The sequence below is a fragment of the Heterocephalus glaber genome, unplaced genomic scaffold, assembly GCF_053883595.1.
Source record: "Heterocephalus glaber isolate CG9 unplaced genomic scaffold, H.glaber_assembly_v1.0 deba00001662, whole genome shotgun sequence".
NCBI lineage: Eukaryota > Metazoa > Chordata > Mammalia > Rodentia > Bathyergidae > Heterocephalus > Heterocephalus glaber.
The window spans coordinates 10615805-10641800 of record NW_028258403.1 but is presented as its reverse complement, the minus strand read 5'-3'; the positions used below and the strand labels follow the sequence as shown (position 1 = coordinate 10641800).

At 33.9% G+C, this 25996-nt stretch overlaps 1 long non-coding RNA gene across 1 annotated transcript in view; it reads right to left on the bottom strand.

Moving 5' to 3' along the window:
- Positions 1-25321, bottom strand: part of LOC110345661 (uncharacterized) — a 60670-nt gene extending 35349 nt beyond the window's left edge. The window contains exon 1 of the long non-coding RNA XR_002389128.2: positions 24939-25321. This is a non-coding gene — a long non-coding RNA (uncharacterized LOC110345661). The remainder of the gene's footprint in view (positions 1-24938) is intronic.
- Positions 25322-25996: the final 675 nt, after the last annotated feature.

Sequence of the window (25996 nt, the reverse complement as noted above, 5' to 3'; positions counted from 1 at the left end):
AGCCTGCAAGTCATGAAGAAATTATAAAATGCCTAGAGGAAAATACCATTGAGAAAGACCTTGTTTTCCAAGGGACAGTTCTCCTACCTTTCCTTCTCTCAGAAGATATTTCTTCCTCTTTCAAACCATAAAAATTTTAAAGAAGGCTTTCACCTTTATGCAATCAAGCTTTAAATTAGAGTCATATATTAAAACAGAGTAGCCAACTAATGGGATGTTTTCAGAGATTACTTTTTGTTATAAATAATACCATAAGTGTCTGAAATTACACTCATAAATTTACAGTAACTGGGATTCTAGCCAAAGTAGTGAACAAGATGAAAACATAAATAAGCAATAATATCATTGATGGAAACATACTCTACTTTTGTAACCATTTGTCCTAAATAGAACACCTTATATGCTACAGAAACAGCCCAAAAGTAGGTGAAAGACAAAGTACAATGTTCAGAACATTGAGAATCTATCCGGACAACTCCAGGAGACATATAGATCTATGAAAGCACATAAAGTCAGGAAATGCAGAAGGTGAAGATAATAAAGAGAAACACTCTAGAGACAAAATTCTCATATTGTAAAGAAGCTCTCGGTAAACCTAGGGGCAGATCTGAAGCCCTTCATTGCTTACCAGGGAATACCAGCATAGACCCCAAAACTAGGAAATTTGGTTTGTGAATAAAAAGAAAGAGGCCAAAAAATAAGAGCAAGAACCACAATTTTGCATACATTTTTCTTATGACAATATGTAGTTCTCTAGATGGATCACATTTGCATGTTTTTATTTTTTCTTAACTATTACAATTGGAATTTGTGGCTTGCCTTTATGCTTTTCCCATAATACTTTCTAAGCTTGAAAATCTGCTGATGTATATTTCTCTAATCCTTATTTAATTAAAAAATTATATCCAATTATATTATGCATCTATATGCTAAAATATCCTCAATTATTTGTACATTAGGGTAGATAATTTGAAAATTAAAATAAATGCATATATGTCTATGTACATATAATCTTAAACACAAATGTAATCAATTATATATTATATATAAATTTATAATTAGTAGTGTATGTGACTACTTTAATTATGTACACATATTTACTTAGCTATTAATTTGGACATTTCTATTATTATGAAAAGTTTTAAAATGCATTTGTTCTTTAAAAATGTTATTTAGTTCTCTGAACTGATTAAATCTTCACTCATAAATTTTAATGAACAGCTTCAAATACTATGAACCATACACAGCTGAATTCAGGGAGTCCCAACCCACATTAAGGATCATCTTGGAACATTTGTCCAAAATAAAAGGCAAATGATATGTACCTTCCACTGCCTATTAGAAAAAATGAAGCAATGCCTGGTGAGTTGCCCTAGGGTTTGGAGGTTGTATAGTACACGTGTTTGAATGCCATTTGACCTTGGCATTTGTGAAGAACCAAGACAGCTATTTTCTCTGGGGCCAAACAAGGGGCTTGGTATCAGCCCCAGGTTGCAGTAGAAACAGCTTTGCCACTTGGCCTGTATGTTCTGGAGAACCCATCATGGCTTATATCAGTGGGTGGGAAGCACTACTACATGTAGGTTTTTTGGCAAGCCCTGATGGGCAAATCATAGCACAGGCAGCAAGCATTCCAAAGCAAGGGCATTCCTTTTGCAGTGGACAAGCAGAGTATATGCTTTGTAAGAAATTGGTACATGTAGGTTTCTGGTACATTGTAGAGAAGAGGCTCACCTGGTGGATCAGAGGCAGCCTGAAAGAACTGGCTGACTACGAAGGCCTAACCTGTGAGTGCTGTCTGATCCAGTGGCAGCATTTTGCCACTTTATTCTTTCACCCATAGCCTGAAACAAAGACACTTAAAAAGTCTTTTTTTTATATGCTAGATTGAATCAAAAAACATGGAATTTTAATATATAAAATGATGACTTGTGCTTCAAACTCATAGGAAAAGAAATGACATTAATGCAATGTCTTGCATACGCCCAAAATATGACTTCTTTCCCTCCCTCCCTCCTTCCTTCCTGCTGCCTGCCTGCCTTCTTGCCTTCCTGCCTGCTTCCCTTCCTTCTTGCCTTCTTTATAATCTGGTTTCTATTTTATCATATAATTTGATATCTTATTTCCTTTTTAAGCTACTAGTACATTTGTGTTTCCACAGCATATCATGCTTTGTTGTTTTGTGGTTATGTTTCTTGAAAAATTGTGTAGAAATTATAACCAGTCCCAGTTTCAAATGAATAGCTTACAAATTGATATAAAGCCATTTTTAAGATGACCTCCAAAACAGAGGAATACATCAATGAATATAATGTTAAAAACCTTCCAGCAATGAAATAAAATGCTTAAAAATTAGTAAATAAAGGTTTTTCAGGGGTTGAACATGTTTTAGCCAAACTGCAAACATTAATGGTTTAGTTGGAAGCAAACCTAACTTTTGGTTCATTCTCCTTTTTTATTATTAAGGTACCGAAAAGACAGAATCATACCATCTGATACCTAGAATTACCACTAAATAACTTTCCTACCACTAAAAATCAGGTGCTTAGGAAGAATTGCGGGGGAAGAACTGCCCTTGTCATCTGGCAAGTTAAGAAAGTATTTGTGCTGCTCAGTTAAGAAACATTTGTCGCCAAGAGAGGAGGATAAGTTTAAGCACAAGGGAGAAAAAGGCATATTGATTTTTTTTCTCCACAAAAGGTACAATAAGATCAGTTCAGTGATTTTTAACTTAACATATTTAGAGCCATTAATATTTAGAGACTATTTTATTCCACTTTATTTACTATAATAATTGTACGAAAAACTGAGACTAATGATGAAAAAAATTAAAAATATTTCATTTAAGGAATTGATCATAGAGGTAGCCTTTTCATGTTACTTTTAACAAAACATCAAAAGGTAAAATGATATGACGATGACAAAAAGCACATTAAGGAACAGTTAGTGCAAGTCTTTTTATTTTACAAATGAGCAAACTAGCCCAAGTGGGAAAGCAGGTGCTGATGTCCATGATAGAACTTTGATGAGACATCATGTCTCCCAGACCCTGTGCCTTATTTCATTACATTCACAAAACAAGATGAGAAACATTCAGGACTTGGGAGTAGGGACCACCTTGAAATGGATTTGTCAACTGTTGTATACGTATGCTTTTTCTCAGTGTATCTGCCATGTGTAAAGCAATTGGTGCTCAAGCATGCTAATTACTACTTGAGTGTGATGCAAAGACTGACTAGTTTGTGAGGAAATATGTCACCCAAAAAGCAAACTGCTTGGATGTTATTATTTTTATAGCAAAGATAAAATTGATTTCAAACTAAAACATGAATAACTTAACAAATATATAGAGAACAGCAGAGAAGGAATAAGGATTTTAGAACAATGAACTTAAAGGATATAATTATTTCTGACATGTTTCCACATTCCTTCAACTACAAGTCACTTGATAAAAATGACCTGAACAGTTTTTTTTTTTTTTTCAGGTGCTTATAGCTTCACTCCCAGCAGTGTCATTTTAACTAAGAGAAATGGAGCCGATTTGTACTTTTTCTCCTCCTGCATCAGTTTCAATTCCTTTTCATATACTTGCTTTTATCTAGGTGTCAGATTCTCTCTAAACGATAGATTGTAATCTCAGCTACAGAAAAAAATGAAACTTAGAAAATGGATGCATTTGATTTTTAGAGATGTGGGCTAGTGGGGTGGCAGCTACAGAGAGAGGAGCCTCTAGCGAACATCAGTGTTATGCATGCTTTCTATTCACCTGTGGTCCCGTGAAGAAAAGAGTATTTTGTAAAAAGATTTTTTTCTGTTTTTTTGCATTCTGTAAGATTATTTAATAAGTTTTTCTTCATTAGGTCTCAGAGGATAACTCAAAAGCTCGGCAAGTGTCAGAATATGAATTACATTCATAACTACAGTCCATCTCTCTCAGTTTAAGTGTACAGTATATAAATGAGCCATGTAGTCACGTATTCAATATTTTTTATATATCGACAATTTACTTATGATATATATATTGGAAAGAATTTAGCAAGGTAAGTGAGGAATAGATAAAGTTTTCCTGGAGCCTGTAATCTAATGAGAGGCAAGGATGTAAAGAGACAATAATAGAGTATAAAAGATTTTATAGGGGGATACGTATTCCTGCACCTGGCTTCTTTAAGGTGGGGATATTTCCAAAAATATATTTTTTTATCAAAAGGAGCTCTTCAGTTGCATAAGTTCTGTGCATGATTACTTCACACGAACTTGAAATAGAAGTAGTTTGGGGGGAAAAAGATGTTGGAAAAATGTTAAGTTTTGCTGAATTAAATTTCCCACTGTGGTTTCATTTTCAGTTTTGTAACAGTTTCAGAATATTAGGTATAAATGTTAACACAGAAATATATTTGATAGTTAAATAAAATGTTATTTGTAATACAACAAAGTAGTATTTCCTTATTTGAGTGAGTAATTGTGAAGTAATAGTTTTTACATTGGCAAGTCCCATGGGATATAACCAGAACCAATTATTGGGAAGTGACTTCTATGTATTAACTCATTTAACCTTGCAGTACCTCTGGTAGATGTATATGAATGCTGCTTCTATTTTACAGGTAAGAAAAATGAGACCAGAGAAGATAAAGACCTTTCCTAATGTCACACATCTAGTTAGTAATAAAAATTAGACAATGACTTTAGAGAATCAATTGTCAGTCTCAAATCCAGGGATTTAAATTTTGTACCCATGTATCCACAAGAACTACTTTGAACAATGGGTCTATATGTTCAGAAAATATTTTAGCAATGTTGTTTCTTGAATTCTCTTTGTATTAAAAATGTGAATTTAATTTTCTGAGCTCATATAACCCCATTTAAAATTTAATTTTATTTAAACAATGGCAGTAGCAATCAGACATGTACTACCAGAAGTATCATAAAAATAATAATTAGATAGAAAATTGATATATATATCATTTTAAAAAAATATTTTGTTTACTCGTGCATTATTATTTATAACCCGCAAATCTTATTCTTTATTATCACATTTGCATACATTTGTTCTAATATCTTGCTTTATGCATTCCTTTCTTCTCTCTCTCTCTCTCTCTGTCTATTTCTGTCTGTCTCTGTCTCTGTCTATCTTTCTCTTTCTCTGTGTATTGTGGTGCTTGGTATCAAACCCTTGAGCATGCTGGGCAAGTGTTATACCACTAAGCTTCATTCCAACCCACTTCTCTTTTTCTTCAACTCTTTCTTGCCAAGTGAGTAGTTTTTTCCATGTGCCTAGCTTGGGGTCTACTCTTCAATCTGAGTTGCTGCCCTCGCTCCTAGGTTAAGATTTCCGCCTGAGCCTGGGGTGGAGCTAGGTAAGAAGGAAGAATGATGTTCCTTAGGAAGGAGCAGGGAAAGTGCATCGTCCTGTAGGTTGCTACAAACAGACTTTCTCTGCCTGTGGTCTTATCCCACATGACTAGCTCTCAGGGCATGCAATGTTTCTTTACACTAAGGTGTCCTTAAAGCACTTTTATTTTAAATTTAGTCCCCGGTCAGTGATACCCAACATTCTGATGTTATTTCTGTTTTCTCATTGTTTGATAGCAGAGTTGTGATAAGTGTGACTTTGATAATTAGGTGAGACACTCCTATTGAGAACTCCTTAATAAGTATTTATCCCAAATGCATAGACACTTTCAGAAGAAGTACAAATAATCACTAAATACAACAAAAAAAGTTCAATGTTGCTAGCCACTAGAGAAATGTATATTGAAACTTCTTAGAGATACCATCTTACCCCAGAAAGAATGACTATTATCAAGCCATCTAATTATAAGAAATGTGGGTAGGGATGTGGGGAACAGGAACTCTTTTACATTGTGGGCAGGAGTGTAAGCTAGTATAACCAATATGAAAATAAGTGGAAATTCCTCAAAAAATCGAAAATAGAAATTCCATGTAACTCAGCTATTCCCCTTTAAGTATCTTCCCCAAAGAGTTAAAATTATCATATTACAGGGATACAAGTATATCTATGTTTCTAGCAGAACAATTTATAATAGCTAGATCTTGGAAACAGTGTATACCTCCATCAACAGATAAATGAATAAGGAAAATGTGGTATTTAAACACAGTGGAGCACTACTCTGTCATAATGAAAAAATAACTTGAGGAATAAGAGAAATGGATGCAACTTGAGAACATAATGTTGAGTGAAATAAGTCAGACACACAAGCTCAAATATTGCATGGTTTCTCACATGAGAAACTCAAAGTGCATATATGCAAATGAGGAACAAAATGAAAGATAGATAAGTAGAAAATGGAAAGAGGTTCAAATGGTTCCCTAAATTAAAACATTTTCATATATATGCTAATTTGTTTCATTTCTCCTACTAGTTTCTCTCAGCTCATTGAAAAGAGAGTTTTATGCTAGTATCTGTTTCTTCATTGTAACAGAATCTTTTTTGTCAGTTTGCACTCTAAGTAGCTACTTTGAAGATAACAGTACATAATGTGTTAACTATTGTTACATTATTTTGTTATGAAATTTTGTTTTATTTTTTCCACAAAAAAGTATTTCTCTTGAAATCTGGATGAGAATCCTACTGGAGGGTAAAACAAAAGCAGTAACAGCCTACCACCTACAACTCTTAGATCACAAATATTTTGAAAGCCTCCAAGCAAGCCCAGCTTTTCTTTGTTGGTGTGTTGGTGGACCTTTTTGGTAAGAGGCAGTCAGTGGTGATTTAGCCTGCAGGAGTAACCTGTAGTAGACTGGAGTCTGGGAGGTGACGTTTTTTCCATGGCAACCTCATAGTTGAGTTTCTCCACTGCTTTCACCTTCTCTTCCCTCCAGCAACACCGGTTCTTCCCTTCAGTCCTGGTGGTTTTCTGGGGGGAAGAACACTGGTAATTTCCCATTGTTGTTATCACCTATGTGCCTCAGATCTCAAGTTGGTTCCATTAGTTCTGCCCGTGCATCTGTAAAATGTTTCTTCATTAAATTCTCAAAATTCCAGCAGAGGGTTCCATCTGTTCCCTTCTGGGATCATCACTATTATACAATGCATTTTAAAAGCTCAAAATTTCCCTAGTAAGGACTTCAGAGCTAAGGCCTCTGTCAGCACCTATTCTGGGCCCCAAGTTAGAGCAGGGTGACATTTGGTGCAACTGCTGCCCTGGCACATTTAGATGACGGCCAACATCACAGCCTAAAATGTAGGCGTCATTACTGTACTTTTGTATTTCAGGATTTGTTATTGATATGACACCACTCTTAGGACCAAATTCTGTAAAGTATGAGTTTGTATTTGTAGGTGGTAGAAGATACTGAAACAGGCCTAAATATTAAAGAATACATATTACCTCATGTAATCCTTAAAGACTAGAAGTAAAAAAAGCCATAAGTCATGATTCCACAGAGAAAAATTCTCTGTTTTGTATCTTTCTTCTTCAGTTTTCTCACACTGACTTCATTCTTGTAATAGCTTCCTTCATGGTTCAGGATGGCTTCTTGGAGCCCTGGATCCTCATACCTTTCATACTTCTCTCCTGCATACTAGGGCTGGTGCACTAATAACAACAATGACGACAAAAATATTTTTTAAATTAAGCAACAGAGATTTCATGATACCTAGCAGAAAAATATTTAAATTGTGAGTAACTGAATATCCAATAGATGCTTTTATGTTTCTTTAAATATTAGATGATTGAAAAATACACTCAAGGATTTGACTGTATTTTGTAGTGACAAAATGGCTTAAAATCCTTCCAACTTGTGCCAGCCTGCACTTATCTTTTTTCATTTTTATTTATAATTAGTCCTCAGACAAAAGTCATCTTCTTCATGACATCATTATTAAACATATGTAGTGCGTGGTTTCATAAGAATGGCAGGGTGCCAAACTTCTAGCTATGTAACAAAGAGCTATGAAATTCTTTTGTAGGTCAAGTAGTGCAAGAAAGTAACAAAAGACAGCAAGAGATCGATGATACAATCCTGTGCAAAAAACATGCCTCCACATTTTCCACTTTCTATCCACCACCTACTTCCGTAATTTCAACTTGTTTCTCCATGTGTGTTCCAAATAACTAGAATTTTGAGCTATAATAGTAAAGTTACATGTATGATCCACTAAGTTTAAGAAATGCTGGATTAAATATATATTTTCATATTTAGATTTCTAGGACATTTATTATGAAAATGTGCAGTGAAAATGGCTAAGAGGGTGGACTATTTTTCTATATTTTTCATAGAAATTTCTTTGAGACTACTGATGGAAGGAAAATATTTAAAGAAATTACTGACATCTGAGCCTAGTTATCTTCTACTTACATTTAGAATGTGTAAATGTCTACATGGTTTGAAAAATTATTTAATTCATTCAGCAGAAATATAAGCTGCTTAGCTGCTTTTTTTGTTTGAAATAGTGCAAAGGACCAAGCAGGAGCCATATAAATTTTGAGGAATAAACATTACTATAAAAAACACATACATCTATTGATGTATTGACAGTGTTCCATTACGCTTAGGACATTGTACTAAGCCCCTGACTAACAGTCTCATGTTATGATTAGAAAGATGAAACCAACATAAAATGTAATTAAATCTATCGGGTACCACATACTAAGTGACAAATATCATGTAGCAGGTGTTCAAGTTAGGAGGTCATCACCAAGGGCTGAAAAGGTGAGAAAAGGTTTTTTTGAAGAATGTGGGAGCTAAAATGAACTTTGAAGGAAGGATAGGGTTTGTAAGACATCTGGGTGAGGAGGGCATTTTGAGATCCTCTGAGAATGGTTTCTTAGAGAATTGGGATGATTCCTCTGAATTACAAGTTGATCTCTCATTACCAGGCTAAAAATCAGCTTTGTTCTTTATCAGTGTAGATTGAACATCTTTGCTTTTAAAAAAGATGTAGAGACCATGGTCTATCTGAGGGTTTATAAATATTACTTACCATTTAAAGAGTTCATTATATCAGGATTGGTTTTAAAACATCGATATCACTTTGGAAATAGGAGACGTTGTAGCGTTTTGATGCATTTTTGGACCTTGCCAAATCTAAATGACTATCAGAAATCTAATAAGAGCTGAAGTACTTGCCATAGAAAGCGCTTCTTATTGTCATCTAATTTCAGGGTAATTGATGTGGGGTAGCGGAAAATCATGAGGACCAAAAATTGTAGATTCTGTAATTTTCCTACCTTTTGCAATTTTTTTTTGTTTTTTTTTTCACAGCTAAGTTTTCATTTTAAAGAAATATATTTTCTTTTCTTCTCAGTAATAAAGATAAAATTTCTTTAAAATTTCTTCCAAATTGCCGAGGATTTAGCTCAGTGGTTCCACCGCCTGCCTCGCAAACACAAGGTCCCAAGTTCGATCCCCGATACTCCCTCCCCCCCCCAAAAAAAATTCCCTCTCTGCAATACTTTAGGGCCGGGGATTTAGCCCAGTGGTTTTGTCACCTGCCTTGCAAGCGCAAGGACCCGAGTTTGATCCCCAGTACCCCCTCCAAAAAAATTCTTCCAAAATGAGACTTTATTTGACAGCTATACTGGTTTCAATTAATCAGAAAAAAAGCCTATATAGTAAGCTGTAATTAACTCTTTTCCATCTTAAAAAGCTATACAGAATATTTGATCCTTTAAATTCTAGTTGTTTCTGAAATTTTTATGGTTTCATAAGCACTCAGCTAGAGTTAGGCATTTAAAATTACCCGATCACTTTCTATCTCAATTTTCTTAATTGAGCATTTTTATTATTTATTAATAAAAGTGTTGACCCTAATCACTAAAGTCATGTTCCAATGGTTTATTTACTTTATTTTGGTGAATGACAAACCTGACAACATATGAATGTGAAAATAGAGCTATCATCCAAAGTCTAAATCATTAAGTGGAAATCATAAAACTCTGGATAAAATTATAGCAGAAAGGCAAAAGATGGATGAGCAAATCATAGACTATATTTTCAAAGAATTTTATTATTTTGGCAGAATTTTATTATTTTTATTATTTTGTGATTTTCCTCCCTCAGCCTCCTAAGTTCTGGCTTCACAGGCGTGTTTCATGACACTTGGCTTTACTTCAAAGGTTTTTCATAGTATGCTGGGGAGAGGGGTGCTAAATAGAGGTGTTGAGATGAATCAGTGTAAAAATGTTAAACAGTTTAAAGAATATAGTAAGAAATCAGAATAGAAATGAAGGACAACTGTTCTACTTATCAGGAAATATTTCTTGTGATAAAGAGAAATTTAAGTTATGCCATTAAAAGAAAGTGACAATGTCTATAGGACAAAGTGAGATCTCGAGAGAAAGATGCAAGTCATAATTATGTTAAGAATAAAAATAGAGATAGAAAATAAAGTCTTTAGAAGATAGTAATTTCCACTGAATTGACCCTTGAGTTATTAGCAAGGAAATAGCCGAAAGGTAAATAGTAAGGGTCACCTTGAAGTGCCTTAAGAAAGACAAGGTGCCGGTCTGGTCTTGGTTTCCTTGACAATGGGAGAGGATTAGTTAAAAGACTTTATCACAGACATGGAGATTGTAGATAGATGTAGATAAAACTGTGGGTAGATTACTAAGTACATAGAAGAATATTACTTTAATTATAGAGTCTGAGTTAAGTGTAAGAGGGAGAATCCATAAGCAAAATAAAACAACTCAGGTCAAGTAGAAGGCAACATTTGAATTTGACAAAAACATTTAACTAACTTAATTCTTATTTCTTCATTTGAAATGTAAAATGTTGAATGAAAATTTTCTCTCATATGTAATTAAATATAGACGGAGGAATAAGTAATAGCTCACTATTCCAAAGATAGCTCTTAACGACAATAATAATTTCTTATAAATTAGAATAATTAAGCATTACTATATTTCCATAGCAATAGATGATAGATTATAAAATAGTATTTACCCCACACTGTAATCATTCTTCCATCTCAAGCTTTGCATTATTCAAAATTTAGCATTGTTTCTCATCTTTTTAATTTTTTTTCCTGTATTTCTCTGAGGATTCAGACTTTTTAAAAAAATTGATGTTCTTAGTAAAGGCATTAATGTAGTATGTTTTCTTCTATGGAAATAGAGTTTTTGAACCTGTCGCCATTTTCTACCACATTTTCAGTAACTTCATTCTGTCTCTCTCCATTTCTCTTCTTGTCCTCTCTCTCTTTTTCACTGTCATCCACAGAAGGAGGGTAACCTAAAAAATATGTCCATTTATTTTATACTTCCTAACTACTTACTTTCATTCTGCTTTACTATTTCTTGGACAATAATTCATTGCTTTTATGTTAATTTTCATGTTTAATGTAAGAGCTCTTTCTGATGAATGACACAATTATTTGGTGCCTTTAAAATATTTCTAAATATACATATATATATATATATATAGCATTTGTACAGTGAGCTATATTTTTCTTTATATATCTTAAAAATACAGAGTTGACAGGTAAAATATGGGACACCTAGTTAATTTGAAAGTCAGATAAATGACACCTAATTGTTTTCTATGAGTTTGTCCCCAATACCCAATACTGTGCGGGATATATTCAGACTAAAAATTATTTGTTGTTTTTCTTAAATTTAAATTTAACTATCTTCTGGCATTTTTTGTTTTATTTTTGCTTTATCTGGTGACCTTTTATATATTTTAAATGCAAAATGCAAAGCAGACACATTTCCTTGAGAGTTTTTTTTTTAAGGTCTAAGCAACTGAGCTCACTAAAGACATTACTGCAGGCATTTGGAAGAGCTCCACCATTTGGAAAAAGCACATGGAAACATTTTTCAAATAGCTCAGCTAATGTAAACAGTTCTTAATATCACTTAACAATAAAAGAATTGTAGTCTTCTTAATAAAATAAATCAAATCCCACTAAATAATAGTAAATACTTTCTGAAGTAAAATGAAAAAGTGTTGATAACCTTATGCCAATTCCTAATATTCTTTAGACAACTTTACTGTTTTTACTATACTTGGAGAGCCATTATTCAAGAAATTTCATTGCTTTTAGCTAGTTCAGATCTGGAACTGGGTGTTGATACATTTTCTAGCTTTCAGAAGGACCTTAAAATTATATGGAGAGAACCTTATCAACATGGGATCATATTTGATTATTCAATTAGTCCCAAGATAAACTGATGGAAAATTCTTATTGATAAAGAATGTTTATTACACTGAGTGTACCATGACCAATATCTATTTATTATAAAAATTATTCTGAGCTATAAAAAGTGTTATTTACATATATTAACTTTCCATAATGAATATGATCATGTACTGCAAACATGTATTAATAAAAATAAAAATAAAAATAGTGTCGATTGACTTCAACTTTTGAGAAGACAGGTTGAATTCCTACCATCAAACTAAATTTTCTAGGCATCATATATAAAACAAACATAAGAAGACTCTGAAAGGTGAACAGAAAAACGTGTACAGATGAGAGATCTCAGGATTCAGAGTGAGTTTCTATGCTTTCTTTTTTTGCTTCTTATATCCCAGACTTGAATCTGAAGAATCTGGTAACAAAATGCCAGTGTGTACAGAGAAAAAAAAAGCTCCAATAACAACCTTATCTCCTAGGACTGACTGGAGCACCCAAGCAGGCAGAAAACTATAGACATGTAGTACTCCACAACAGCCATAGAAGAGCAAAGGGGAGCTGCCAGCACCATTCACTCTAGCAAAAGCCAAGTGAAAGCATAGACTTTTACTCCCTCTAGGCTGTAAGGAGGGCCCTCAAATCCCTCCCTGGGGTGGTATTAGAGAATGCTGAGTAGTGAGCTGATACTTTCATTTTTCATTCCTCTCCTTCCCAAAAGAGTAGTGGGTACTCTCTCCAACTTTCTCCACCTGTCTTCTACTGCTGTCTTATGATGTCAGTAGATACCACTTGGAGAATCTGAACTTGAGCCCCCTACCTTGCCATGATGAGGCCCCAGGCCAGCATCCTTTGTAGCCAGGTCTTTCATTCTCTTTCTGCCACTTCACTGGATGCCTGAAAGAAGTGATCTGACTCTCTCAGCCAGAAATAGATCAGTGGAGACAAAGTGAACCCAAAATAAGTTGAAGAAAGGAAGGAAAGAAGAGCAAAAAGCAAATGAAAACAAAAAAATCCCCTCCCCCGCAAGAAAACCAAAAAGAAAAAAAAAAAAGGAAAAAACACTAGAGAGAAATCCATAAAATAAAAATCTGGTTCTTTGTAAAACTTGTAAGGAAAAAAAGAGAAATATACTACAATTATCAATATCAGGAATTAAATAGGGATATCACTATATATCCTGTGGACATCTAATGAATTTTAGAAGCATGCTACAAAAGCCCTACACATGTAAGTTTGACAGCTTGATGAAGTGAATTAATTTCTTTAAAAAAACTACCACATTTATCCAATTGGAATTTAAAAATGTGAATGTTCCCATAACTACTAAAGAAATGAAAATTTTAATTTAAAAAACTCTCCTAAATAAATCTCCAGGCTCCTATGGGTTCACTGGAGAAGACTACCAAATGTTTGAGACTTAATAACACCAATACTACACAATTCTTCTGGAAAATAAAATTGAAGGGAATATTTACCAATTCATCATATGAATCTATAACTCATCTGTTGAAAAAACGACAAATAAATTGGGACAAAGGAAACCATGCATTTTCATCCCTCGTGGGTATAAATGCAAACTACCTTAATAAAGCGTTAGCAAATGGAATTTGCCATCATGTAAAAAGAATTAGACATCATCAACAAATGAGTTTTCTCCCAGGGATGTAAAACTGGCTCATTATTCAAAAATCAATTGAATCTACCATATTAAGGAAGGCTAAATAAATATCACATGATCGTACCAACTGGCGCTTAGGGAAGATTTGTCAGAATTCAATACGCATTTGTGATAAAAATTTCAGAAACCTGGGAATAGAGGGAAACTTCCAAGACTTAATAGAGGACATTTACAGAAAAAAAACCAAAACTACATCTTACCTTATACTTCATGGTGAAGGATAGACTGCTTTCTTTTTTAAAATTAACTTTATTGGTACATTTTAGGTATACATCATGATCACATTCATCATTGGAAATTTGTACCTGTACATGATATATCTTAGTTCTTGTTTTTTCCCATTCCCTTCCCTCCCTTCCACCTCTCCACCCCTCCCTATTTACAAAAGTTTTGTTTCCATTTTTTCCATCACTGGTTTCTTTTAAAATTTGGGAAATATATGTATCTATTCTCACCACTTTTATTTAAAATAAATGCTAAAACTTCTAGCAGTGTAATAAGACAAGTTAAAGACATACAGATGAGAAAGGAATAAATAAGGATAATCCTATTTTCAAATGACATGATTATCTACATGGAATATCCCAAGAAATCAGCCAAAAAAACTTTAGCAGCTGGCAATTTTGTTCAGGGAGGTAATAAAGTTGATATATACACAAATAAGTTCTATTTCTAACTATTAGTAATGAATATATGGGCACAAAAATTTAAAATACAGTACAGTTTATAATCACTCAGAAGACTGAAATAATTAAATAAAAATTTAACAAAACATTTACAAGATTTATATACTGAAAACTGCAAAGCTTATGGTAAAAGTCAAAGATCTATATAAAGGGAGAAATATGCCACATTAATATATCTCAAAACTTGAAATGGAAAGATTTCCTTCTTTCCCAAAATGATATTCAGACCTAATCTAATTCCTATCAATATATAGGGAAGATTTTCTGTATAAATAAACAAGACTATTTAAAATTTTATGTGGGCAGTACAAGAAGTTAGAATAGCTCACACAACTTTGAAAGAATAATAAAGTTGAAGAAATCAGTCTGCACATTTTCAAGACTTATTATATACTTCATTTTATGTTTATATTGGTGGAAGGGCAGAGACATAGATGAATGAAATAGAATAATCAAGAAAAGGACTCACACAAATATGTCCAGGTGATTTTTGAAAGATGTGCAACATAATCCAATGTAAGGAGGATTATCTTGTGAATAAATAGTGCCAAGGCAATTGGACAGCCATAGACGGAAATGTAACATTACCTAAGTCTCATGTCTTATACAAAAATTAACACAAATGGATTACAGACTTAAATGTAGAACATAACAATATGAAATGTTTAAAATAAAATGTAGGAAAGAGTGTTTAAAATTTAGGGTTGTTAAATAAGTTCTTAGGATTGACAACTAAAGCAAAACATATAAAGACAAAATTCATAAATCAACCTTCATCAACATAAGAAATTTTAACCATGAAAAATCCTGTTTAGAAGATGAAAATAAGGAGCTGAGAATGTATCTCAATGGTAGAGTGAGAACTTAGCATGCACAAGGGCATGAAGCCCTCCATCAAATTCTCAGAGGAGAAAAAGTGAAAAAAAAGAAAAGACACAGATTGTGAGAAAATGTAAAGCACGTATTCCTTAACTACTAGACTATTTGAAGAACCTGTGAACTCAACAATAAACATAACAAGACAACACAAAAACAGAAAAGCTAATAAGAAAATATTCAAGACAGGAAACCATGTTAGCGAAGAGAGTATATATACATATAAAGTGGTATCTCGGTTCACAAACTTGATTCTTTCCATGATTCTGGTTGCAAACTGAATTGGACAAGAATCAAATCAAATTCAATGGTTAGGTTCAATGTTGACCTTATGGGGAAATTTGATTTGGTTCTTGTCCAGTTTGCTTTATGACGAGAATGGTGGAGAGAGATTTGCATTCATGAATCAAGGTACCACTGTATATATAATAGTGACACGAAGAGGTGTTCAAAATCATTAGGGAATTGCAAAAGTGCAGTTTTTTGTTCTAAAGAATGAGCAGGCAGGCATAGAATAGAAAAAGATCCTTGCAAAATATACATCTGGTAAAAAACTGCTATCCAAAAATACAAAAAAGTCTTAGAACACTTAAAATTTGACAATAAGAAAAGAAACAGCCCAATTTAAAAATGGTCAAGAGACCTGAACATGTTCTTACCAAAGAGGATATGCAAAAGGAATGCAAGCACACAAAAAGTTATTCTAAATAATATTTCATAAGGGAATTGCAAATTAAAAACAATGAGAAACCTATTTGAATAGGGAAAATCCAGAACACTAGCAACACCAGATGCTGATAAGGATGTGAGAAAGAGAAACTCTCATTCATTGCTGGTGAGAACACAAAATGGTGCAGCCACCTTGAAACATTGGTTTCTTATAAAACCAAACATTTCATAGGATCCAACAGTGTACACCTTTGTGTTTACCCAAATGAACAAAAGCTTAATTTTACACAAAATCTTATATACAAGTGTTAATAGCAGTGTTATTCATAATTGCCAAGACTTGGACCCAAATAAGATGTATCTCTGTAGGTAAGTGAACGAGTAAACTGGGGTACATCCACACTACTCTGCACTAAAGTATGAGCTTTCAAGCCATGAAAATATATGGAAAATATATATCAGTAAGTGAAAGAAGCTACACTAAATGCAAAGAAGTTATATATTGTATGATTCCAACCCTATGATACTCTGAAAAAAGGGAAACATGGAAACAGTAAAAAGTTCAATGTTGCCGGGACTGTGGTGAGGAGAGACTAATAGAACACAAAGGACTTTTAGGGCAGTGAATCTATTCTGTATTATTGATGAATATGTATCTTTATACATTTATCAAAGCCCATAGGTTGTACAACACTAAAAATGAGTCCTAATGTGAAGTACATACTTTAGGTGATAATTATGTGTTGCCACAGTTTTTTTTTGGTTGTACCAATGTACCACCTTGGTTTGAATGTCTGTAGTGGGCAAGGTTGTACATGTGTGGGACAGATCGTGTATGAGAACTCTGTACTTTCTGTTCAGTTTTCCCATGAACCTAAAATTTCTCTAAGCAATAAATTTTATTAATGAAACCACAAGAAATTCCTACATGCCTATCTGACTAAAACATGAAAGAATTAAATGATCTAATGAAATAAAGATTCAGAGAAATGATTACTCTACCATTGCTGATGGGAATATAAAACAGGGCAGGCATTCTAGAAAAAAGCTTGACAGAATTAAATGTAAAATACTTTATTAACTACCAATTATTCTCCTAGGTTTTTTTTTTCAGAGAAATGAACACTTATGTTCACACGAAAACCGGTGCAAGCATGTTGAGGGCAGCTGTGTTTATAATTTTCTTAAATTGGAAACAACTGAGATACTCTTGGACAAGTGATTGATTAAAAAAACTGTGGAAGTTTCCATATGATGGGATACAAGAGCAATAAAAATGAAGAAATTTTTAACATATCACAACCGGGATGCATCTCTAGAGAATTAAGAATCCTAAAAAGTTACATACTTTCTGATTCTATTATATAACATTATTGCAATGACAAAATTACAGAAGCAGAACAGTTAGTGGTTGAAAAGTATAAGAAGAGCAAAGAGGTAGGAGGAAGTAGGTATGGTTATAATTGGCCGATCCTGTGGTGAAGGAAATGTTCAAGATCGTGACAGCATCAGTATCAACATCCACATCTTGGTTGTGATATTGCACCATAGTTTTTCAAGATGTTACTTTGGGGGGAAAAATGGAGGGAAGTACCTTGGATCTGTATTAGTTTTTACAACTGCATATGAATGTACAATTATCTCAAACTAACTTCATTAAAAATGTAGATTTTGAAGTCAAAGCGGAAGATATTGCGTAACTAATAATCTTAACAAGAAAAGAATACGGAATCAAAATCAACAAACTTAGAGGGACCAAACTGAAGCGACAGATGACAAGAGATTCCATTTTCCTTTATGTGAATGCTTTTTCGATAATTTTCAAAGGAATATTCAAGTTAAAGCCATTGTGTTTCTATTTTTGTGACAGTGGTTCTCACATGGATTGAGGTTTTTTTTTTTTTTTCGGTACCGGGGATCGGACTCGGGTCTTTGCGCTTGCGCAACAGGCGGCGAAACCACTGAGCTAAATCCCTGGCCCATCACCTGGATTGATTTTTGAGGCTGATATCTATGTATTTAATTAGGATATTGGGATGGCCTTCAGTTGTTCTTTACATTGAGAACAAAGGATAAAAGTATTTACTATGGAGAACAATTTTATGGGTTATGTCAAGAAATACACTTGCCTTTCACGAATGTTACGCAGATGCTCATTTTGAGAAGAGTCTCATTATTCTTTCCTTGAATTTACAAAACTCAGACGCAGAAACAGATATTCCTTGATTTTTACTTTGTATTTAGTTTTCCTAACTTTTTAGAAACTCCTGGATTCAGGTTTGATTAGAGGCAATCACAGAAAGATATTAATGATTAAATTAATGATTAAATCTTGAAAAATTTAGGAAGTACTATCAATACCATTGACTTGTCCATTGTTGTTCACTCTCAACCAGTGCTATTTTTGAGCTGAAATGAGTTTGAAGCCACAGCTAATTTAAAGGTGTAGAAATGATTGAACACTTATATGATCCTTATCTTTCTCCCTTTTAAACTTTATCAGTTAAATGTTTATTAAGAATAATTGTGTTGTTTGGTGATTCAAGTGGAGGCTAGCCAGAAAAGATTGCCATGACATACCTGGAAGATTCATCTGACATTTTTAATTTCAATATTTTTACTTAAATATAATTTGAAGAAGAATAAGAAGCAGAATTAAGATAAAATGGAAATCAGCTGCGTTCTTCTAGTGTCAGAATCAGCTCATTTACTTTGATTAGTAACTGCGAACGTTAGTTTTTGTGCTCCCTCCAAAGTCAAAACTGAGTCATATTTTGAATACATGGGGCTAGAAACCTTGTAGAAGGTTTAGTCGAAGCCTTGTAGGTTCTTAAAGAGCTGGAAATAAATATTCACATTTCCACTAAACATATAAAACACTGAAAATGTTATTATCCTTTTTCAGCAGTATTGGGGATTGAACCCAGCGCTTCACACATGCTAGGCAAGTGTTCTTCTACTTAGTTATATATAAGTACTTTTAATTTTTTATATTCAGAAAAGGTCATTAAATTGCGCAATAATGGCCTTGAACTCCAAATCCTAGGGGCTCAGTCTCCAAGTAAGCTTCATGTGTCAACATGCCTGGCTTAAAATGTTATTTTTTTATAAGCACAAATTCTATTTTTCCAAATCAAGTATTTTTCTCTGAATTGTTATTTGTTCTCTCATCAAGGCTTTCTATCAGAGTCATTGATGCATAAGCATATAGAATATTTGAACAAATAAAGGGATTCTTATAAGACATGCCCATGATAGACATGAGCAAAGAGGTGATTGATTTTGGGCATGGTTTCTTAGGCAAATCATTTTTTGTTCTGGTATCACAACTGAGTATGTGTATAGAGACATAAACAGATACGAGGGCCAAGTATATCAACTTTTGGAATATGTGCTTCATATTTTGTAGTGTTTTTTATTATAGCAATTATTATCATCAGGACAAAAAATGTTCCTTCCTCACCAGCCAGCGTGTCCTGTCAACAGAATTAGTATTTTCTAAATGTATGGAAACATACAGATTATTTTTTCCAAAAACTAATGATCAATAGTTTTTATGGACAATCATGACAAATGTTACCAAATGTGATAATTACCAAAATGTAAGATTTTGAGGTGCAAAAATGGGGAACCCCCAAAATTTGGGAAACCCATCAAAGGATCAACTCTGTCAGAATCTTGTAACTTTAACTTTCTCAGGAACACCAGGTTGTCATCAGTACACTGATTTAAATACTATATTGAATGAAAGCAGACATAATAGCCCAAGTCTACACTTCAGTTGTTCATTAAAAGATCTGCAAACTTCAAAACAGAAGATATAAAAGTTAGATGAATTGGAGTTATTTTGTAAAGAAAAATGTAGTCTGAGTGACATTAATTGATCTCAAGTAAATTGGATATAGGAATAATTTCTACTTCCATCGAGGAAATGATGAGAATAATTTGTCATCCAAACTGGGATGCTTCTGAAACTATTAATAAACTTGGAGAAAAGCATAGACCAGAATGTATAGTCATGCTAAAATCATTTCTTCATTCATTAATTTGACTGGCACTCTACTAAGTAGTTGAATAAAACATGAAGACACCGTCCTTGTCCTCAATAAAGTTCAAGAGTATCTCAGCAGATTTTAAAATTAGTAACTAAGACTAAACAATTTTTAGGAGAATAAAGGGGAGATTTTGATTTCTAAGTATGGAAAAGATGCTGTTAAAACTTTAAAAATCCATAAAGTTGAGAAAAAAGAAGTCAGCTTTCTCTCCCATTTGACATCTGGGAAAATTGAGACTCATGCTATTCAACAGGCTAATAACTGATTTGAGGCTAAAGCATATGGTCTCTTGAGTTCTATTCTAAAACTTTTCATCTCACGATGTTATTCTTATGATTGCCAGAAAGAAAAGGGCATATGAAAATGCTTGAAACTTACTTTACATTTTTCTGGTAACAAAGGATAGCATGAAGCTTCTTTGTGATTTGGTCTCCTTGCACTGAAAAGGGTCTAAATGAACCAACTTAGTCACTTTCAACCTGTTTTTTTTTTAACCTTTAAGATTTTCTTTTAAAGGAAGATTTTTAGAGAGAAGATTTTCCTTCAGAGTTGAGTATCTTGACAAGGCAAATTACAATTTGCATATTGTATACACTAAGATAACTGAGCTTTTCACTACATAGCATTCTAAATAGACTTTCTTTATATTCAAATATAGCATAAGAACATCCAACTGTGTATAACTTCAATCCAATATGAAAATATTTCACAGAAGATGTTTATTGCTTCCTAGAACTATACTTATTAGGAGAAATCTGTCAGTCCATAATATCTAAAGTGAGCTTGCACATACTTAAGCACACAGAAAGTTTTAGAGCTCTTTTCTTCTTCATTAATTCTCCATTGCTATTCATGTCATTACTCATTAAGTTAACTTTTTTTTACTCAGTTTATAACATATGACCATTAAGTCAATCAAACACTAGTACGGAAAACCTTTAAAAATTATTCCTTGTCAGTACAAACATCATAGCACTTTGAAATGTTTATAAGTTCAGTGTGTTTACTTTGAAAATAAATGTTAATATATTAATTATAAAAAGTAATAAAATTTCTCTTTGATGCGGAATGTCCAGCACGTAGAACAAGACAATCCCTGCATTCTCTGAGTGTCAGGTGGATATCACATTAGATGAAAATGATAAGAGACTTAGTGGACTGAGGAATAACTTCCTTTTGACAGTGCCCTGACCCTTGACCTGTGGCCTGACTCTTGTTAACTTCCATAACACTGGGTAATTGTCACAGGTGTAGGATAAAAGACATCTCTACAGAAACTGCCAACAGTCAGAGATTCATTTCTTTTGATGATTACTAATGTGCTGTTGAGATAAAATCTTAAGTTCAGAACTTCTCTGACCTATAAGCATATAAAAACTTATCCACAAGAAAGCACAATTCAAACTAGCCCTTTCCTCATTTATGGCTTGAAGATCACTATTATAATAGGGAGGCTGCATGTCTTAACCCAAAGCAATGGCAAATAAGTTGTCATTACCCTGAAAACATGTTTCACACATAATTGTGACACAGATCTGATAAAGAATGCTCTATTCATAATAGACTTTCTGAATTTTCATAATTATTAGTAAACTCTTACTATGTCATGCTATGGAAGTGCATTCCATTCTGAAATGATTCTTTTGTATTTATATGCTAATCACCTTCTTCAAAAGAAATCAGTTATTTGAGACTTAAATGATCTGAAGGTAGTAGCTGAGAGTACTTACAGATGATGTGGTAACAATTGTTATTTCTCATGAAAGCAAATGCCTCTTCTTGAGAGAAAATATATTGTATACTCCTTTTTTTTAGCAACACAAGATATTCAGAAAACACAGTGAAGCACAATGTATTATGTAAATGCACATTATAGTAGTAGAATATTACAAGGGAAAACCAAGTGACTGCAATGTCCATTAAAGTGAAATTAGCACTATCAGATAATCATGATTTGAAAAAGGTTAAAAACTGCAGAAGAATGAATATTGGTGGTAAAATGAAAATGACTTCACAATTCATTAAAATGAAGTCCAAGCAGTAACCTAGCAGTGTTTTCAAATGTTCTATAATGAAGGAAATGGAATCAAGTTTTTAAATACATGGCACAATAAAATTGTGCATTTTCCTCTTTTGGATGTGTGTGTGTGTGCGCATGCCAGTAGAATTATTCAAATATTTTCTTAATATGAAGAAATCATAATGATTTCCAGTGGTCATAGATTTCCAGGATCCAGTTCTATTTGAACTATGCACAAGGCATAAATTACTATTAAATTCATTGAGAATTTTTATTCTGCTCATAGGCTTTCTCTTTTAGAAATTTTTTTATCCACAGCATATATTGATGACACAAAATTGGTATAAGCTTTAGGATAATCAGTCAAAGAAAGCACAAAAATTAGATTTATCTAAAAGTGACACTCTAAACTATTTCAGTTGGCTCAGTAAAGGTGTAGCCAAACCCATCTGTTTCCAAAATATCACACTTTATTTTTATTAAATCATAAGGAAAAGGGATTATAATCATGTAACGCATTGTCATGCATACTTGTTATAATAATGCCTACTTCCCAGACTACCATCGTTTCAAATGTGATGAGATCATCAGGTAACAGTGTAGGATATGAAGGCTTAGCATGCTGTGTTGTTAGCACATTAAAAAAAGAAATTGCTGGGATAATTAACAACTACCTATTTGTCTGTGGGATGCATTCATTATGGCTCTACAAATTGGAGGTCTCCAAAATCTGTGCAATAAAATTTACTCTTTGTTCAGGAAGTTCCCCTTGGATTTGGGGAAAATTCCGGTTTGCTGTGTCTATTGTAATTGTGACAGGCAGTTGACATGTCTCATAGTCTAAATGTAGTGGCAAGCAGGGGGTGGTACAATGATGAAAAAACTGCCATTCATTCTTGTGCAAAGGAAAGGTGTTTCTTAGCATATTCCAACCTATGTTCAGACTAGAGTTGGGTCTTTGGGGTTGAAGGTCAAATCTGTGAGGTCAAAGCTATTTCTTGTCAATCTTCGTTCACTAATGACACATGAATTGGAAATTAGAACAAAGTAAGTAAAACGAATAGCCAGAAGGTGAGTGTCTGTTTTATTACTCAGAAGAGCTGGGAAATCTGGCCAATTGTTGCCCTATGTGGCTTGAATGACAGTTGTTAAGTTGAAAAAGGGACAGTGTGATGGGAATGCCACTTTAAATCTCAATTACCTCCTCCACTCCAATCAGCTTGGTAGAGCTTTAATGAAGTGCAATTCTCTGTCCTTTTCCTCATACTTCTATCTCTAGAATAAGCCTCACATTCAAGTTTGACAGCAGTACAATCAGTTTTCCATTCATCACTGGCCCTGTTTTAACCCTGCTGAAAAAGGGCCTAATGTACGTGGCAGTGATGGCAATTAGGCAGAAAAGTAATATTAGAAACAGACAAAAGCCTGAGTCTTTTAGCATTACAGGTGTTTTTTTTTTTTAGCCTGTTCTAGACATAAAGGAATAGGCAGTGTTGTTAAGTTCCCTTCTTCAGTCTTCTCTTAAGCTGAAAGTCCAACGATTTCAAGATTCAATTAATTAGAGACATGGAGAGCCAAAGAACAAGGTAAAAGCTAAGTCTTTCTAACTGAAGACACACTTAGTAATTGGCCCCTTATTAAAATGGATATCTTCTGGGTGTATGTTTAATAAGGTTGATAAAAACTCGTCATTTCCTCATTAGGATAGCACATGAATACACTCTGTATGTAGAAAAGGAATCTTAAAGAGAACAAACAGGAAAATATCAATCTGTTAAATATTTGAATGTAAAACATAAAAATTGAAAAGCCTGAGAACTACAACTTTGCGGGGTTGGGGGGGGATTTTAAATACGTTGTGTGTGTGTGTGTGCGCACATGTGTGTATGTGTGTGTAAATAAGTATGTAAACTGAGAATTTTTTAAAGATAAGTCATGGTGCTTCAATCAGTTAATTTAGGGTTGCAAAATATTTAAGCATTTGAGTTTTATAACCTGGATCAATGAAGCTTGCTATGACTTTTTAAAAAAATCATAAAGATAGATGACACATTTAAATGACTTTCTTGTATAAAAACAAATGAAGGATTTCCAAATCTATACATTTGTGTTTGCAAGTACAAGTTTTCGTGTAATTGTGCTGTATCTTTATATGGAGAAGCCACATATGTGTTTAGGTACAGCTATGTATTGTTTTATCTAATTGTATTTGTAAATATGTCCATGTAGTAGGTGAAAGCATAGAAAAGATAAAAGTTCATAGATTTTTGTGCATGCATTTAATTGTCATATATGTTTTCCTAACGGTTCTTTTTATGCCAATTTTTTAAAATGTCAGCAAGGTTGGGGTGAGTTTTTTTGTTTTGTTTTGTTTGATAGATTCCACAGGAACATGTGGCATCAGTGTAAGGATCTTGTTTAAGAGAATAGAGGCACGGAGGGGAAAAAAAAAACAGATGCAGCAATTAGGCGGCTCTTGCTGCTCATTGGGGAGGTGACACAAGTGGGTGATAGTGGCTTTCACCTCTCACACTCCCTTCTCTCCTGGCTGATTCCTAGAACAATCCCTGTCAGAAACACTCTTTGAAAAAGGCTGCATTAGACAATGGCTCTTCACCCTTATTTTACGCTTTAAGTAGTGGAGCAGAATGCTGTAAGGGGCTGAAAACAAGGCGTAATCTGAGAAAGACGCGCAGGCATTGTTATAACTGTGAAAACCAGAAGAGCCCCTTTCAGAGCCGTGACTGAAAGTGCTCGGAAGACCTTTAGTCCTTTGCACTCTCCCGATCACCAATTAGACAAACATTAACATCAATTAAGCTGTTATACGGCACAGGTTCCATATAATTACCTTAATGGGTTGACGCTTTCTTTAGCAGCAATTTCTTAAACAAACTTCATCTTTTGTGCAACAGGCTAAGAAAATTTTCAGCAGGGAGCATTTCCTTTTGTCAAGTTTTCTAAAGAGACAGCTGAATTGTTCTATTTAACAACAAACACCTTCACTAAGGACCCTCGTCTTGTCCCCGTTCCCACCACATTTGACTACTAGGCTCAAAGCTTATTAACCATCAGAGACAAAAAAACGGACTGGCCAGGGGAGCCCAGACACATGCAGGGCGGGCAGTACACAAAGGACCAGTGAGTCTGGCACCGGTTTGCAAGCAGACCCTCGGAGAAAGCACCAATTGAATTAGTTGCCTATTTAGTATCCAAAGCGCCAGATCCGTCCTTACCAAAAGCACAAAGAAAATGAAATAGAAAAACAGGATCTTGCTCATAAAACAAGACAAATCTGTCTAATTTATTTTGTACCAGTAAGTGCTAATTAAATGCAAGCTACTCAGATTCTTCCTGTTCCTGCCTCACCTAATTCGCTTAGAATCACGACAATGCCAGTCTGATTTTTCCCCCTGTTTAACAAACATTCATTTGAAATGTACTCAAATACAGCTATAAAAATACAACCCTTATATCACTTCTATTTTTACTTTATATAAAGTCCATGTGTTTTTACTCTGTTGTGAAATTATTTGGTGGTGGTGGGGGAAGCTCTTGGCAGAAACAAGTCCTTAAACTATCCTTGTACATCACAAGCAATAAACAACTTGAGATGCATATAATGAACTATAATTGTCCCCCCAACCCCAGAGGATTGGAGTTATGTATGTAATCAAAATTCACAGCAATGCATGAAAAGTCAGAAGCCAAACTCTTCTCTCTACAGCTTAAGAAGCAGAACACAGTAAAAAAAAATTAAAAATGAAAAAAATACATTAAATACTTATGTCAAACTTGTCTTTAAAACAATTTTCTCTCTCTTTTCTTCCTTCCCTTTTATTCTTTCTTTCTGTCTTTCTCTTTTGCATTCTTACTGCTCATTTTCACACACCTGACTATAACAATATC